The sequence below is a fragment of the Cervus canadensis genome, chromosome 9 (genome assembly GCF_019320065.1).
Source record: "Cervus canadensis isolate Bull #8, Minnesota chromosome 9, ASM1932006v1, whole genome shotgun sequence".
Taxonomy (NCBI): domain Eukaryota; kingdom Metazoa; phylum Chordata; class Mammalia; order Artiodactyla; family Cervidae; genus Cervus; species Cervus canadensis.
The window spans coordinates 64,984,384-65,001,746 of NC_057394.1; the positions used below are offsets into that span (position 1 = coordinate 64,984,384).

The following is a 17,363-nucleotide window of genomic DNA, read 5'->3' on the forward strand; positions in this document are numbered from 1 at the left end:
ACTGGAGAAAGTTGAGGAGGAGCACTGAGCCACTCTAGCAAGATACGACTTTGCTGTCTTTAGCCCATTGAGTTAGGCCAGTGTTTGCTGAGTCTGGGTCAGTGGTCTGTATTGACTCTGATTAAGCACAACACGGTGTAACCTATTAATGTGCTGATAGCCCTGAAGTTAAGAAAACTAAGAGTTTTAAGGCCTGGCTTTTAGACTTTTGCTGCTGGGACTGTCAGCTTTTCTGGCCTGGTTTTTGACTCCTGGATACTTAAATCCTGACTCACATCTGGGATGTCAGGAGAGGGGGGGAGCTGTTTTATCAAATCTGTCTCTACTATTAAAACAAAGTTGCAGAGTTCAAGCCTGAATAGATATCCCTCTTGTCAGTTGCATGATCTTACTGTGCAAAGGATAGCACCTGACTAGCAGGGTTTGTGCTGTGTAACAAATATGCCAGCCTGCAAAGTGCAAGATTCCCAGTAAACCAGGTATAGTGTTAATTTATGTAGCCAAAAATGTCATTTATATTTTAGGGTTTTGTTTGTTTGTTTGGTTTGGTTTACCACTGATAGAAGTCTTCTGCAGCTTTCTTTGTTGTCAAAAATGGGTTTCCTTTGCATTTCATTAGGACTGTATATCTTTTCCCTTGGGAGTGAAAAATAAATCTTAGTCATGTTTTTAAGTGGCCTTTATTTCATTTCTGGTAAATAAGATGTAGGCTATTATTATTATTACTACTAGAGGCTGAACAGAGTCAACTTTCATTTTTTCCAGGTTTCTAGTTCATTTGAGTTTCCTTGTGTCATAACCATCTATGCCGTTTCTGCTGCAGCAGAATATTAATTACCTGGAATTGCCTGATGGAGCCAGCATAGTGATGTCTATAGATATGGCTTATCTCCCTAAAACATCTGTCTTCTAGTCCCAGCCCACATAGGTGAAATAGCCCAGGAGCATATGTAGTTGGGGTGTTTATGTTACTTACCTACTCCTGATACTTTCACCTCCAGCAACCTGCTTGCAACAAGTAAATAGATTTAACTTTGTATTAAATATATATATACACTGGGAAACCTTGGGGTATAGATGACATATTTCTTCTGGCATGATATAAACTATAAAATTCTACAAATACTAGGGAATCTAATCTCAGCGTTTATATTTTGCTTTAAAAGCAGTAATAAAATTATTTTTGATAGGATGGTTTTTATGTTGAGGCTAGTTGAAGGTAGAATAATGTTACTGTTCTCAGATGGTAGAAAGACTATATTGGAATATGAATCTCAGGAGTCTTTCAGTTAAGAACAGAGAGAATTTATTGGAACTGTTAATGGTTGAAGTTGTGTTTGGCATATTGTAAACAGAGTTTTGTGATGTATTTCTAGGTAAAAGAAAGGAATGAAATAAAGGGGTCATTAAGCCCCCAACTTTTTAAACTTTATTTTCTTCTTGTAATGGTTTCATTTCTCATTTGATTTAATTTCTCTAATTTTGGTCCCATTTATATGGTGGTGGTTTAGTCACTAAGTTGTGTCTGACTCTTGCAACCCCATAGACTGTAGCCTGCCAGGCTCCTCTGTCCATGGGATTCTCCAGGCGAGAATACTGAAGTGAGTTGCCATTTCCTTCCAGGGGATCTTTCCAACCCAGGAATCATTTATATAGGTCATTTTTGTTTTGTTTTGGTTTTCTTTGCTCACATTTCCTACTTTAATATTACCATCTTTTAAGACATATTCTCTAGTGTTGAATCATAACTCTTCAAAGGAATTGATAAATAAATGGAGGAAATTAAGAAAAATATATCTCTTACTTTTCAGAGATACTCTTAATATGTCAAGGTATATGAAAAATGTATGTGTCTCCTCTAAAATCTTTGAAAGTCTGGTGCTATATATACATATGTGATTATCTTTAGTGACTTCTATCACATTTACTTTAAGAATATAACCTAAAATAGCAACCTAGAGCAATTTTTAATGTGAGCAGGAGATGGTCATCTTTTCTATTTATTTATAAGGCCTTTAACTCTTGTTTGATTATTAGATTTTTGAAATGCAAATTCTAGGAATAAGACCCTTGGAGCTGAGCTTTTCTTTGTGGGAGTGATTTGAGGTAGAATGTTAAATTTGCCTAAATGGTTTATTTGTAGCTTGTGAAATCGTGGGTGGCTGTCACATCTGTTTATAAATGTGTAATACAGTAATATCTAGAAAATGCCAATGGCATCTAGTAAATTGTAAGTCTTCTAAGAGATGTTGAGTAATAACATCCCATGATAGTAGTGTTGTCTGTGTGAGTTCTGCCTGTCTTCAAGCTACCATCTCCACTCCCAACCCCCACCACCCCGACTCTGAAGGCAGCTGGTAACCAGAAGGAATTTAGAATGTTGTGCTTGTCTGTGATCATGACAGATGTCCCCTTCACAACAACCAGGGTTGGGCACTGTGGCCTTTCCGTGTCTTTCTCATGAAAACTTAAGTCAACAAAATAAAATGAATGGGTGTGGTGAAGAGGCGTGGTAGAATTCTATTGACTCCTGGCCTTCAGAGAGAAGCTGCCAATCTACTTGCTAGGAAAAGAGGCAAGGAGCTCAGGATGCTGCAAAAAGTACTGCTTTGTGGGGGAGCTGCTGATCCCCTTTCAGTCCAGGTTTGTGTGTGTGTGTGATAATTACAAGTTGAATATTATGCCAGTGAAAAAAGCTCTTTTTTAACAGTCCATCTAATTGAGTGATTATTTTTTAGTTGAAGTATAGTTGATGTACAGTATTAGATGTACATGTGTACAACATAGTGAGACACAATTTTTAAAGGTTATGCTCCATTTATAGTTATTATAAAATATTGGTTATATTTCCTGTGTGGTACAATATATCCTCACAGCTTTTTTATTTTATTTTTAAAAATTTGTTTATTTGGCTGTGCTGGGTCTTAGTTGCAGCATACGGGATCTTTGTTGCCATGGGGTTCTTAGGCATGTGAGGTATAGTTTCTTGACTAGGGATTGAACCCACGCCCCTGCATTGGGAGCTTGGAGTCTCAACCACTGGACCACTAGGGAAGTCATGCTTATTTATTTTATACGTAATATTGGGTTGGCCAAGAAGTTCGTTTGGGTTTCCCCGTAAGATGGTGCAGAAGAGCCTGAATGAGCTTTTTGGCCAACCCAATAGTTGGTACCTCTTAATCTTCTATTCTTGTATTGCCCCTCCCCTATTCCCTCTTCCACTGATAACCACTCGTTTGTTCTCCATATCTGTGAATCTGTTTCTTCTTCATTATGTTCACTAGTTTTAGATTCCACATATAAGTGGTATCATACAGCATCTGAAAAGATATATTCTAGATGGAAGCATTTAATCAAATCAAGCATTTAATCTAAACTGTAATTTAGATGTGTTGGGGAAGTCAGTATCCATTTCAGAAAATTAAGAAAATACTGTAAATTACTTTTGAGTGCACAATGTAGACTGGGTCAGATATAGCATGATCTGAAATAGCTTTAACGGATAGGCAAATTCAGCAGACTGTATCAATAAATAACCCCAAACACTTTCTTTTCCATGGTACACTTAGGATTTTTTCTCTTATTTTTATTAACTAGGAAGAAAGAGCTGCTCAAGAAAATAGTGCAGAGAAGCTGCTTTTCAAATTCCACAGATTTCATGTTTCTATGATTAACATTAAACATGGTCTCACTGTATTTTTAATTGTTTTCTTTTTTAAAATAAATCACATGGAAAAATTGTTGATTTTGTGTGTTCCAAAACAAGAGACATGTCCTGTGAAGCCACTTTGAATGTATGGGAACCATTCAAAATTGATGACACCCTCTGGGATGCATTGCATATTCCAGCCAAGTAAACAGCCATAAATATTTGATGGTGTTGGTGATGATGACAATAGAGGTGATGGTTGGCGGTGTGTCACTGCGTCTGTAGCTTCTTGGCTGGTAGGGTCTCTCAGTGACATTATCTTTAAATGTCAAATGGCTGTTTGGTGCCGGCAACCCAATTCCCATCTTAGACTAGAGATGGGTTTAATTAGTACATGGAAAGAAAACCTTTATTGTAAAACACAGTTAAAAACACTTCAGTGTTTCCTATTTTTGCTCTCGCCGTAGAAATGTCCTGTTTGTGGAAAACATTCATTTATTGCTGTTTATGTAGTGTGTGTTTGAAGAAACTGGGCTTTTAATCTTTCCTTCTTGGTGTTTACAGCAAAAGGTTGTGTTGATTTAATATATGTGCCACTGTGTCTTTTCCTGTTAAAAAGTGTCTTAATCCAATAAATGTGGCCAAGAACAATATAAGTGATTAAGCAAGACTTGTTCCTATATCGGAACAAACACTTTGAACCTGGGTTTCATGGGAAGACCTCACAAAGTGTAAAATCTATTTTAAGCAGTTGAAGAGTTTGTTGTTGATGAGACTTATGAAGAAAATGTACCTTAGAAATTCTTTAGAAAAAAACAGAGCAGAGAGGCTTTTGGCAAGTGTCTGGGTGTTGTGAATGAAACTAAGAAGAGGGAGCTTAGCCTCAAAGTTTCATCTCAGAGATTTGGGGGAACAGAAGCTGCCCCCAAAGGCACGTTCTCCACAGCATTTGATCATAGTGTTTCCAGAACTCTTGGTCAGTGGTTTTACTTTTCTGGGGTGAAACGCACAGAGCCAGGAGCTGGTTTATTCATTAGAAGCCCCTTTCTCTGCCAGCATCTTAGGCATTGCCTGTAAAGAAGGGGGCCGCCTCTTGAGCAGAATGTTATCACACCATACAAGGAATCTTTTTTGGCCGCTTTTTCTGAAGCCTGGCATCCTTTTTGGCTGCTAAGCAATGTGCAGAAAGAGCCAATTTCCTGATGGCTGTATATAACCTGTCTCCCCACATTCCTTTGGGGGCTCATTTGGAGAATAATCTTTAATCCTCAGACTGTAGCTCTCCATTTGAAGGACGTGGGGGAAGCAGCCTGCATGCTAGGTTTGCCTTAGAAAGCATAGATTTTATAATTTTTGTTATGAACAAAAACTAATTTCATTGTTTCTAAGAATCTTAATTTTATCCCTGAGAAATAACAGCTTCTCCTTGCATTGACCTTTCTGAAGAAACTCTCAATTATAGGATAGTATTTTTGTTTTTCTAGAAACAGAGAAAATGCATGATGTCTTCTTAAACTGGAAAAAGGAGAGGAGTTTTGCTCATTCAAGCTTGTATCACTCTTTCTTTTATGAAGATAAGAGGAGTTTTTCTCATTCAGACTTGTATTGCTCTTTCTTTTATGAAAATCATATCTGGTTCAAAGGGGAAAGGAGAACATTTAGGTGTGTGTGTGTGTATGTATGTGTGTGTGTGTGTGTATGTGTGTGTGTGTCTGTGTGTGTCTGTGTGTGTATTTGGAACTGGCCTTTGGTAACTAGGTTGTGCTTTGTGAAATGACTGATCAGCAGGAAGGCACCAAAATAAAATGAACCATGTTGGAATTTGGAAGTATCTTAAAATTTGAAAATATTTTCCATAGACTGCTGGAGTAGAAAGTGGTCATCAGAGTCACCCATTGCAGGAACAGCAACTTCGGGTTTAAGCCTTGCCTTTTCTAATGTGCTTACTGGGCATTTGTTTTTAAGGTGGAACCTTCAGGCAACAGCCCTTAAAAATTTTAGTTCATATTTATAAATTATTGTGCCGGGAAAGTTATTAGCATTGGTAGTTAAAGGGCTTTATTAAATGTGAATATGTTCATAATAGGTATTTCTTATCAGACTCCATTCCTTTTAATATAGTCTAAACTTGGCAAGACTTCCAAAAGGGATTTTTCCATTCTACATATCACCTGATCAGAGACGTGGTTTTAGATCAGTGTTTATATTAAAAAAAAAGAACAGAGGAACACAAAAGGGGCATTATGGCTTATGATAGCTAGACTGCTGTCAGAATTTGTTGGGTTTGTTTTCAGTTCTGCTTCTAATCTTAATAAAATCTTTAAGATCTTTGTGCTGCAGATTTGCTTTCTGAAAATAGGATGAACTCTCACTCCCAATGCACTGTATAAATTTTCTTGTTTATGTTCATTCTCAACATTTTTTCTGCAAGCCCCAAATGAACATGCTGCAAATTACATTTCTATTTCTCATCAGATGGACGAAAGCTCTTTGAAACATTGCCATTTCATCAACAACAAGCTTACAGTTCCTCCAAGAACATTACAGTTTACCAAGTCTTATAACAAGTGTCATAGATGAAGAGAGGAAAAGGAAGAAAAACAGAATGTAAACACGTGAAAGGAGGTGTGGAAGTCTGGAAAAACTTTTAGCATTGTCATCATCATCACTTCCACCCCATCACTTCTTAATAGCTAAATATGATTGAGCTGTTACACTGTCATATTTGAGCCCTTCAACAACTCTTCACTTGAGATAGAAAATAGGAAAGTGATGTATCCCTAAAACACATTATTTCATAAATAAGAATAGCGGGAATTAGGGAAGCGTATTTACAAAATTAAGTAGTGGCCTTTCCTATTTGCTCAGCACTTTCCCCGTTGTCATCTTGTTTAACTGTGCTCTGCTGCATTCCATGCCCTTTGGACCATTTCAGAATCGTAAACATAGTTTATAAATTAAAACATAGTTAGAGAATTTTCCAGTAGGCCAACCTAAATATTTAAATAAGGAAATTAAAAATATTCATGCTACCATATCCATGCTTTAAAAAATCTTAATGCCTATAAATTTGTGCCTTTCTTTTTCCCTTAATTTTTTTTCAGAAGTTTCTTTTTGGTGTATGTTTTAAAATTTCAATGACCAACTCTATTGATATTTTCTTTTCCATGAATTTCTGATACTGTCATATTTCTTTTGGTCTACTTTCTAATAGCCTTAGTCTTTTTTTAATTTATGGAGTTTCTAGTTATTGTTCTTTTCTCATAGGAGCATTTAAGGTCATAGGTTTCTCTGTTTTAAGTGTTTTAGCACTAAAGTTTAGGTGATTCCTAGAAGTTTTGACATATACTATTTTAAAAAATCACTCCTAAATCATTTCTGATTTCCCGTGTTTCATTTTTGACCCATGAGTTTTCTATAGAATAGATTTTAATAGTTGTCTTTTAAAAATTGATTTTTAATTGCATTACATTTGGGGGATGTTTTGTTTGACATTGTTTCTTTAGGTTGGTTGATATTTGCTCTATAGCCCATGCATAGCCCATTTAATTTTGTAAATATTCCTCATGAACTTGGAAAGAATGTATACTAAGTGTTGTGGACTGGATTCTAGTAAATCCACTAAGTGTAACTAACTGCTGCTTTTGCATCTCACTTATTTTAGGGGTTTACTCTTTTATAACATGCATTCTTCAGTAGTGCGTTCCGTGAGAGTAAGTGCAGTCTTTTTCTGAAATGACTTTCTTTACTCATTTTTAAGATTCAACTATTTGTACAAAATTTTCATTTGTACTAGTACAAAGTTTTAAGTTGACAGCTCTTTTCTATTGTGTTTCAAAGATATTAGATTTTCTGGCCTCTGTTTGACTATGTTTTAAGTTTGTAGAAAATCTTCTATATTTTTGCATTTGATTTCTTCTCATATCTTTGTCTTTGGTGTTTCTGCACTTCATGCTATGATATGTACAGGGATATATTATTTTGATTTATCTGACTGCACACTTAATTTTGCTTCCTAAGTCTAAAGATTCATGTCTTTCATCAATTCTAAAAAAAAAAGAAAAAAGTTATTACCTTTTTTAATACTGCACCTTCCTCTATTTCTCTATTACTTCTGTCTTTTTTATGTACTCCCTATTGGTTATATGTTAGACCTCTCATTCTCTCTTTCACATTTTTAGTCTCTTTATTAGTTCTCATTTGTTTATATTTGGGTAATATTTTTAAAGCATGAGTATGCCTTTAACATTGAGTGGAAGTGCGGTAACACTGTGAAAGCAGGGAAAATGGTAGTGCCATGAGATTCCTTAGTGGAAAAGAGCCTCAGTGATTGAGATGCATGGCATAAGAGCTGTGCCTTTGACTCATTAGCGAGCTCTTATGCACTCTCTTCTTCGTCCAGTGGTATACTTTGTTGGTTGCCTAAAAGCGAATTGATACCGTAAGTTCCCTACATGCAAAACTTCAAGTTACGAACTTTCCGGTGTAGGAACTCGCGTTCACATGTTCAGCCACAGAAGTCTGTTTGTGTGTCTGGTGTCCATTGTCCTGTGTGTGCGTCCTCTGCGGACGGTTGCGGTTTTGTGTCCTGTATTGTATAGAGTGCATAGTACTCTACCGTCTCCCACCTCCCCCCCTCCTCTAGCCCTAACTCTTCTTTCCCGTTTACTCGATGCCAGCCCCTGTATGCCAGCTATTGTACTCTGCTACTGTACTTTTCAAGGCACTGTGCTGTAAGGTGAAAAATGTTCTCTTTTTGTGCTTGTTTCTTGTGTATTATTTATGTGAAAGGTATTGCAAGCCTATTACAATGAGTACCATATAGCCAATTGTGTTAATTGGGTACCCAGGCTAACTTTATTGGTCTTATGAACAAATTGGACTTAGGAATGCACTTTTGGAATGCAACTCGTTCATTTATGGAGGACTCTGTGGTACTGGATTTCTTTGAGTTTTTTTTTTTTTTTTTATAAAACTTGATGAGAACTAGCTTTATTCCTTTTGGCTTTAAATTGAAGTTTGTGACAGTTTGACTTCCTAATCTTCAATCTTGTCTTTGTTGAACTCTGCCCCCTCTCCCCCCACCTTTTTTTAAATCTTGTCAGCATCCTCCATACCTTCTTCCCTGAAATTAGGGTTTTAAGGAAGTAGGTCCTGACTGCAGTCTGGAGGTCTAGTGGCCAACCCAGGGTTTCACTTGGTTCTCTTTGCGTTCTTACTTGCTTGTAGTAACAATTACAGTAACTGGACAAATAAAGTTTTTGTAAAAGTTGTTTTTGAGAAAAAGAGACACAGTATTGGTTTCCTTGACTTCCCAATCCAGATCTAAATGCATCACTTTATGTTCAAAAGTAATAAAACATATGCTATAGTGGCTAGAACATTGCAGAATACAATGTTAAAAATATTACCCTATTTCTGAAAGAAATGCTTGTGCTCTGAGAATTTAGGAAGGAGAAATGTTGATAAAATAACGTAGCCAAGAGTTTCAGCGTATGTAATAGTCTCAAATGACATTTTTTTCAGGGATGAGAAATAAAGTCAAGAATAAATATGTATTCTGTAGTTCTTTATCTAGAAAGAGTTGAGGGATTGGGTGCTTAGGGTTCAGGAGGACTCATGATGAAGGGAGCAGTTTATTCTGTAAGGCTTTGTTTCGTCCTCTGTCATTTCTTGGAATACCTTTATAGTCTGGAGCAGGTGGATTGTCAGAACAGATGCTATGAGATGATCTTCTCTGAACAGTGAGATCCGAATAGCTAGAAGATTTGGGTCATTTTGAGAGTTGGATCATGTGGAATTGTGTTATCTTTTAATCTCAGCTTATCTACCTTATCCTCCTGAAATCAGGCAATGTTTTTCTGAAATTCCATTTGGCAACTGGCAAACCTGCGCAGAAAGGGATGGGAAAATGATATAAGAAAATTGATCCATTCTACTGAGTAGTCTTTCTGTTCATAAAAAGAGAATAAGAGAACCAGAGAAAATCTGCCTGCCAAATTCCCTAGGAGAAAAGAAGTTACTTATTTCCAACCACAGTGAATGCCATTAGCTCCATTAGGGTATAAGTAGAAGGTGGTGGTTGTTTAGTTCCTGAGTTGTGTCAGACTCGTTGCGACCCTGTGGACTGAAGTTGGCCACTCTTTTCTCTCCATGGGAGTTTCTAGGCAAGAAAACTGGAATGGGTTGCAATTTCCTACTCCAGGAGATCTTTCAGACCCAGGGATCCAATCCGTGTCTCTTCCATTGGCAGGTGGATTCGTTAGCACTGAGCCGCCACCATTTCCTAAAAGTATATTCTATGGAAAAGCTTCTGTTGGATGATAATAGGTACGCCTACTTAAAAAAAGTCCATGTATTGTGCTATCAGAACTCTTCTTCCTTCTTTGGTGAAAATGAAAGTGTTAGTCACTCAGTTGTGCCCGACTCTTTGCAGCCCCATGGACTGCAGCCCACCAGGCTCCTCTGTCCATGGGATTTCCCAGGCAAGGATACTGGAGTAGTTTGCCATTTCCTTCTTCAAGGGATCGAACCCAGGTCTCCTGCACTGCAGGCAGATTCTTTACCAACTTAGCTAGAGGGAAGCCCCCTTCTTTGGCGAGGTTTGTGTATGAGCATCTCCTAGAAAGTGCTTTTCAGAACATCTGTTTCTAAACACTGATTTAGCAGAATGCTGTGTCACCTAGAGAACCCTTTAGGAACTGACCTCATGCCTAAAAAAGGATGAGGTTAAAAAGCGTGTGCCTTCATGATGTCTTGTTCAGAGGCCAAGGAATCTGTATGGACTGGATGTGTTGAACGGTAAGATGAAATATGAGTAGAGAAGAGAAAGGCCCTGGGAAACACTAAAGCATACAGTGTGTTCACAGAGCTACCACCCAGGCTGATTTATTCTTTATTTAGCGCATTTTAAATATGTATGTATTTATTATTAATGATTAATTAAAATAGGCAATTCACTTTGAGAAACAAGTACTTAAAAGTGCACAGGATGAAAAGTGCATCATCACTAGTAGTCAGGTTTAAGATTGCTTCCTTCTCAGCTCCTTATTAAGACTCAACTTTATCTGGAGTGGGGTGGGGGGAATATTTTCAGTTTCTGAGAGCTCTGTATTACATAATGAGGAAAAGAATCACCTTGACCAAAAGTCTGTGGCAGCTGTGTCTTTAAATTGAATTGTCTGTACTGAGATTTTATTGGTGAAACACCACCAGAGTTCCTCTCGTTAAAACTAATCACCTGTTAAAGATAATTCTTTAAAAAAAGAAAATCATAACTCTCTTACAAATGTAAAATGTACATCTGTGAAAGATTCTATTTAACCCACTAATTGATGGAGAACTGATTGAATGTTATATTTTGTTTGAAGGAAAATTCAGTGCACACACACACACACACACACACACACACACACACACACACACACACACACACACACACACACACACACACACACACACACACACACACACACGTGGACTTGCTGAAATGAATTGACAAATAGTTACAAAGCTGGTCAGTATCCAGAGGGCAGAAGTCAGTTGCAGCTCCTCTGCACTCATCATGATTCATCTATATTTCTATGAACAGAAATGATTTGCACTATGATCATTTCTACAAACACAGAGTTGTAAAATAACTTGAAGACAGTGAAAGAGAGAGATCATCTGGAAGGATGTGCTAGACAAGACCCCCCACGTAGTTTATGTCTGTATCAAAATCACTTGCAGTTTTTTCTGACATGCCAAGTAATTTATATTACCACGTGCAAGAACTGTGTCACTCTGTGAACTATTTGAACAGGACTGTAGGTAGAAGAGGGGCTTTCCTGGTGGCTCAGCAGTAAAGAATCTGCCTGTCATGCAGGAGACACAGGAGATGCGAGTTCAATCCTCGGATCAGGAAGATCACCTGGAGGAGGAAATAACAACCCACTCCAGTATTCTTTTTTATTTATTAATTTATTCATTTTAATTGGAGGCTAATTACTTTACAATATTGTGGTGGTTTTTGAAAGATGGTAATGACAACCCTATATGCAAGACAGCAAAAGAGACACAGATGTAAAGAACAGACTTTTGGGCTCTGTAGGAGAAGGTGAGGGTGGGATGATTTGGGAGAATAGTATTGAAACATGTATATTACCACTCCCACTCCGGTATTCTTGCCTGGAGAATCCCATGGACAAAGGAGCCTGGTGGGCTCTACAGTCCAGAAGGTTGCAAAGAGTAGGACACAACTGAAGCGAATGAGCACGTATGCACTCATAGGTAGAAGAAAAAAATAAAGAGGTGTTCAGTAGGGATTGGGAAACGTCTTTCTCATCCTGTATTCTAGACTGTGAGAGGCCACTTGCGTGTAGTAGGGGAAGACGGAAGAGATCGTGAGAGTGTTTTGAAGGCAGCGTATTGCTTTCACTGTTGTTTGGCCAGTCATGTAAATGGGTGATCTTCAGGGAGTTTGAGAAAACTGATACTCTGGTGCATTAGTCTCAGTAAGAGACCCCGTGACCTCAGTATCAGGAGAGAACAGCCTCGGGGCCTTGGCAGAGGCAGCCTTTGAGCATCTGCCAGCGGTGCCCAAATCTGCAGACACTTGTTTCAAGAGTTATTGCCAGCAGTCTGGAATCCTTCTTTCCACCTCGCAGGATAAGATCCATGCAGGATGTCTCGCTTTCTTCATTCCTGGTGCTCGTTGCTCAGTCCCTTCAGTCGTGTCCAGCTCTCTGCAACCCCATGACTGCAACCCGCCAGGCTCCTCTGTCCATGGGATTCTCCAGGCAAGGATGCTGGAGTGGGTTGCCATGCCCTCCTCCAGGGGATCTTCCCAACTCAGGGATCAAACCCAGGTCTCCCACATTGCAGGTGGATTCTTTACTGTCTGAGCCACAAGAGTCACTAATTTTTTTTTTATTAGTGCACACAGAGAGGCCTGGTGTGCTGTGATTTTTGGGGTCGCAAAGAGTCAGACATGACTGAGCAACTGAACTGAACTGATATGTGGAATCAAGAAAACTGGTGTAGATAATCTCATTTACAAAGCAGAAATAGAGACAAGAGACATAGAGAACAAATGTATGGATGGCAAGGGGGAAAGAGGAGTGGTAGAAGGAATTGGGAAATTGGGATGACACAGAAGACACTCTTGAGCGCTACAGTTCCTAGGTGGGTTGATAAGAAGTCTGGGATCCCTGAGGAGGGGAAAAGAGTCTGGGGTTCTCAAGGAAGAGGAAAGGACAAACTTTTTTTCTCTACATTCCTTAGTGTTAGTCCCATAAAACGATTTTTTTCTTCAAGTCTGAAACTGATGATTACACAACAAACAACTCAGTTTAAACTCTGTACTAGGGATTATACAACAGCGGTGTATCCTTCTTGAGGACAGTTTCTCCTTCCCGAAAACCTGCTGGCTAATCCTGATATTTTAGAATGCATATTATAGGAGCGGGTCTAGTAGGATCTTTCTGTTGTTAAGTTCTAATCCTGTTATCCTGAAATGTAAATTGTGGGAGTGGGCCTGATAAAATTTTCACAAACTTGAGACATTCTTTTGGTTTATTGTAAATAACTCCCTTGCTGACTCTAGCGAGGGGGGCATTCTCCGTCCCCCTTCTGATGTCTATGTCAGAAGCTTTCTGTGTTTCTTTTTCAGTTTAATAAAACTCTGCTACACAAAAGCTCTTGAGTGATCAAGCCTGGTCCCTGGTCCCGAAGCTCAATCTTCGGGAGATCACGAATCCCACATCGTTCACCGTGAGCTGTCTCTATTGATCCTATGTATAAAAGAGATAACTAATGAGAACGTGTGTAAAACACAGGGAGCTGCTCAATGCTCTGTAGTAACCTAAATGGGAAGGAAATCCAACAAGAAGGGGATACGTGTATGTGCTGTCCTCAGTCACTTTGGTCGTGTCCAACTGTTTGCGACCCCATGGACTGTAGCCTGCCAGGCTCATCTGTCTGTGGGATTCTCCAGGCAAGAATACTGGAGTGGGTTGCCATGCCCTCCTCCAGGGGGCCTTCCTGACCCAGGGATTGAACCCGTGTCCTCTGCACTGCCGGCGGATTCTTTACCCACGGAGCTGCCTGGGAAGCCTGGATATATGTATACATATCGCTGACCCACTTTGCTGTAGAGCGGGAACTGACGCAACATTGTAAAGCAGTAGAATTTTTGTTAAGAGTCACTAAATTTTTACCTTAAGTTTGAGAAACCCAGTAAGAAATATTTGTCGCTCCAACACTTTTAAAATAACCTGATCCACGTTGAAGTCGGAGGTAGGGGATCGCAGCTCAGAGGGATGTGGCCTGTCTTGGTGGGAGTTCAGCTTTAGGATTCCTGTGTATTTCACGTTTTATCGGTGCACTCCGGCAGCAGAGCACACAGTAGGGGTGCTGGATTCCTTTCCACACGTGACACCATGGCTGCTTCTCTCCTTGGTTTGGTCACGTGCTTTCCTGCCCACTCTTCTCCTTTCTGTCTCTCCTCTATTCCTGTGTCTGGATCTTCTTTCTCCTTCTGTACCTTAACGCTAGTATTCCCCGAAACTCCGCTTTTGGTCCCTAAATCTTGTCTCTTAGACCTCATGCCTTATGTGTGTGTCCAGTACATTCTCTGTCACTCTGACTTATTTTAACACTAGTCCTCATTTTCCCAGTTGACTAAAATCCAGTTTTTCTTAGATGCCTTTCGACGACTCAAAATTCAACATGTGCTAAACTGAGCCTGTTCTTTTCTTCCCCAAATCAGTGTATTTGGAACGTTGTTCCTGGTCGTGCTCCTACTGCTTCTCTCCAGTCCCCCACCCCCAGCTCGGAATCTCAGAGGTGATCGCTGACCCTTTGCTCCATTGCTTTTTATATAAACCAGTTATTGACTCACCAGCCTAGCACCTCACTCCATCTGGCTTGGAATTCAGAGGGCTTCTCCTACTGCTTTCTTGGTTTGCCTTTATTATTTTTTTACTTTATTAATTTTAATTGGAGACTAATTACTTTACAGTACTGTAGTGGTTTTGCCATACATTGACGTGAATCAGCCATGGGTGCACATGTGTTCCCCATCCTGAGCCCCCCTCCCACCTCCCTCCCCACCCCATCCCTCTGGGTCATCCCAGTGCACCAGCCCCAAGCTCCCTGTCTCATGCATCCAACCTGGACTGGTGATCTGTTTCACATATGGTAATATACATGTTTCAATGCTATTCTCTCAAATCATCCCACCCTCGCCTTCTCCCACAGAGGCCAAAAGTCTGTTCTTTACATCTGTGTCTCTTTGCTGTGGTTTGCCTTTATTTTTTATTCCAAAGTAAAATGAGCAGAGGCTATATTGTGTTGAGGGAAGACCACAGACTTTGACCTGCAGCCCAACCCGCCTGATTTTATATCTTAGCACAGAGTGACTCATTAGTTAGACAACTTGAAGCAAGTGATTTAAATCCTCTGAATAACCTCAGTTTTGTGTCTGAAAAGTGTGTGCGTGTGTGCTCAATTGCTCAATCGTGTGTGACTCTTTGCGACCCCATACACTGCATCCTGCCAGGCTCTGTCTGTGGGATTCTCCAGGCAAGAATACTGGAGTGGGTTGCAGGGGATTTTCCTGACACAGGGATCAGACCCGTGTCTCCTGTATCTCCTGGGTTGGCAGGCGGATTCTTTACCACTGAACCACAGGGGAAGCCCCCCGTCTGAAGAGTAAGGGGATTTTATACTTTTATTATAGGATTATTTTGAATATAGATAAGATGATGGTTGTCCTGCCTAGCACAATGCCTTATCCATAAGAACCACCCAAGAAAAGTCCATTGAATTGTTGAATGAAGTTTGTAGCATGCTTTGTCTAATGGGTTCCAATGTGGGTTAAGAAAAATAGTAGTAAGAGGTCTGGTATTTGAGTAAAGTAAGTGGATTTTATAGTATTTTTAGTAATGAGGCTATGCTGCTGATTTATTGAGCATTAGAGCAGTTAAGTGGAACTGTATTATTATTGGCTGTCATGAGGGAAGCTTTCTGAAGGCTCAGTTCCTTGGAAGGATACATGGGAAGAAAAGGGTGTACAGAGACTTATATTCCTACATGTCTGCCTGTATCTCACATTCAGAAATGCCGGGAAATAGATAGAGAGGCACACGTCTTCAAATGATAAACAGAGATGTTCAAGCACTTAAAATTTTATTACGAATATGTTTTGTTAACTCGGTGTCCCCGGGTAAAAGTTGATCTGAGCAGCCAGTTCTCATTTAAATCAGTGTCAATAGCCTTTTCTTTTTTAATAGGGAAAAATATTAAGGTAAAAAAATATGTATTTCCTTGGTTTTGGTGTGGAGAGGCACAGAGGAGAAGGCAGGTAAATGAGGCACACCTTCTTGGGAACAGAAAGGTGGTGTCCATTCTGCGTGGGAGATGGTTCTCGAAAGTGGGAGAATTTTCTTCAGTGCCGATACATCTTTCCCAGCCACTTAGGGATCATTTTCCTGTTTGCCAGCGACAGTGCTTTACAGAAGGCTATGGCCTTCACAGTCTTAATAGTTAAAACCTCGAATCTACATTGTTGCCTCTGGAGGTGTTTGGCCAATTAATATTCTTGCTAGTGTTAGGTTGTGGAATTCTTTTTGAAATTCAGAGCTTCCTTGGTTTTGAACATTTAGCTCCATTTTAGAATGAAGGAAGGACATGATCAATATTATAGAGGAAACTTGAAGGAATAGTTTTAAGCCTTGTCATTTTAGAATTGAAGAACTTTTAGAAAAAAAGGAGAGGAAATAACGAGAAAGGGACAAGTTATCAATAACTGTACTCTGAAATCTAATTACAGACATTGGTAGTGGTTGCTAACCATTAGGGGTGTCAGAAACCAGAATATTTTAAGCAAGGGTTTATTTATACTCAAGAGGAGACTGATAGGCTGTTATTGTGGGAAACCAGTTCAGTTGCAGAAGCCAAATATGGTGCAGGTATGCACAGCAAAAATGCACAGCGAAATGCCTGGTGCAGCAATTTGCCTGAATTTTGAACTGCGTTAGTTGCTCGTTTTTTTCTTCCTTTTCTTAGTTTTCTAAAGTTCACTTTTACCTTCTCAAAGCATGGCCCTTATTGTGGAGGGTGTGAAATGGATTGGTGTAGTGTTCAAGAGCTGGTTTAAGATTCACTTGAAATGATGACTCTGTTTCTCGTTTTGCAGCATTTTAAGTTTTCAAATGATTGTCATCCTCACGTGGTAGGTAGCGGAACTCCTTTCAAAGTTAGATGTAAATACAGACTCCCAGATTTTGTGCACATACAGAGTTTCACATTTCTATCTAAAAATACCATATAAAATACTATTAAAATTAAATTGTATTGGTAGAATTTATATTTTTAAAATTCAAGTTGACCAAGATATCTCCAGGCAACTTAAGGCCAGGATCTGATTGTTGTTGGTCATTGTCTGAGGCGTATGAGGATGGTGGGAATGAAGGGGGCGGGCTGGTCAAGAGGGGAAGTATTAAGTCACTTGGGGAAGTGAGGGTGAGAAATTTTGCTGTGGTGGGTTTTCAGAATGAACCAAGCAGGAAAAAGGAAATCGTTCTCTATGGGTATTGTTCACTGTTGTGTGGACATGAAGACAATTAGCAGTCAAGTGTCATATGCACAACAGAAAAAAAAGTTACTCTGCCTTTCATGAAAGGGGAACAGGGTATGCAGAAAGAACACAAAATTAAGAGAGGTATTCTGT

General features: G+C 39.4%; 1 protein-coding gene across 3 annotated transcripts in view; it reads left to right on the forward strand.

Annotated features, from left to right (window-relative positions):
* The window catches only part of LRCH1 (leucine rich repeats and calponin homology domain containing 1), a 210,725-nt gene that overhangs the window by 105,132 nt on the left and 88,230 nt on the right, over positions 1-17,363 (forward strand). The window lies entirely within an intron of this gene.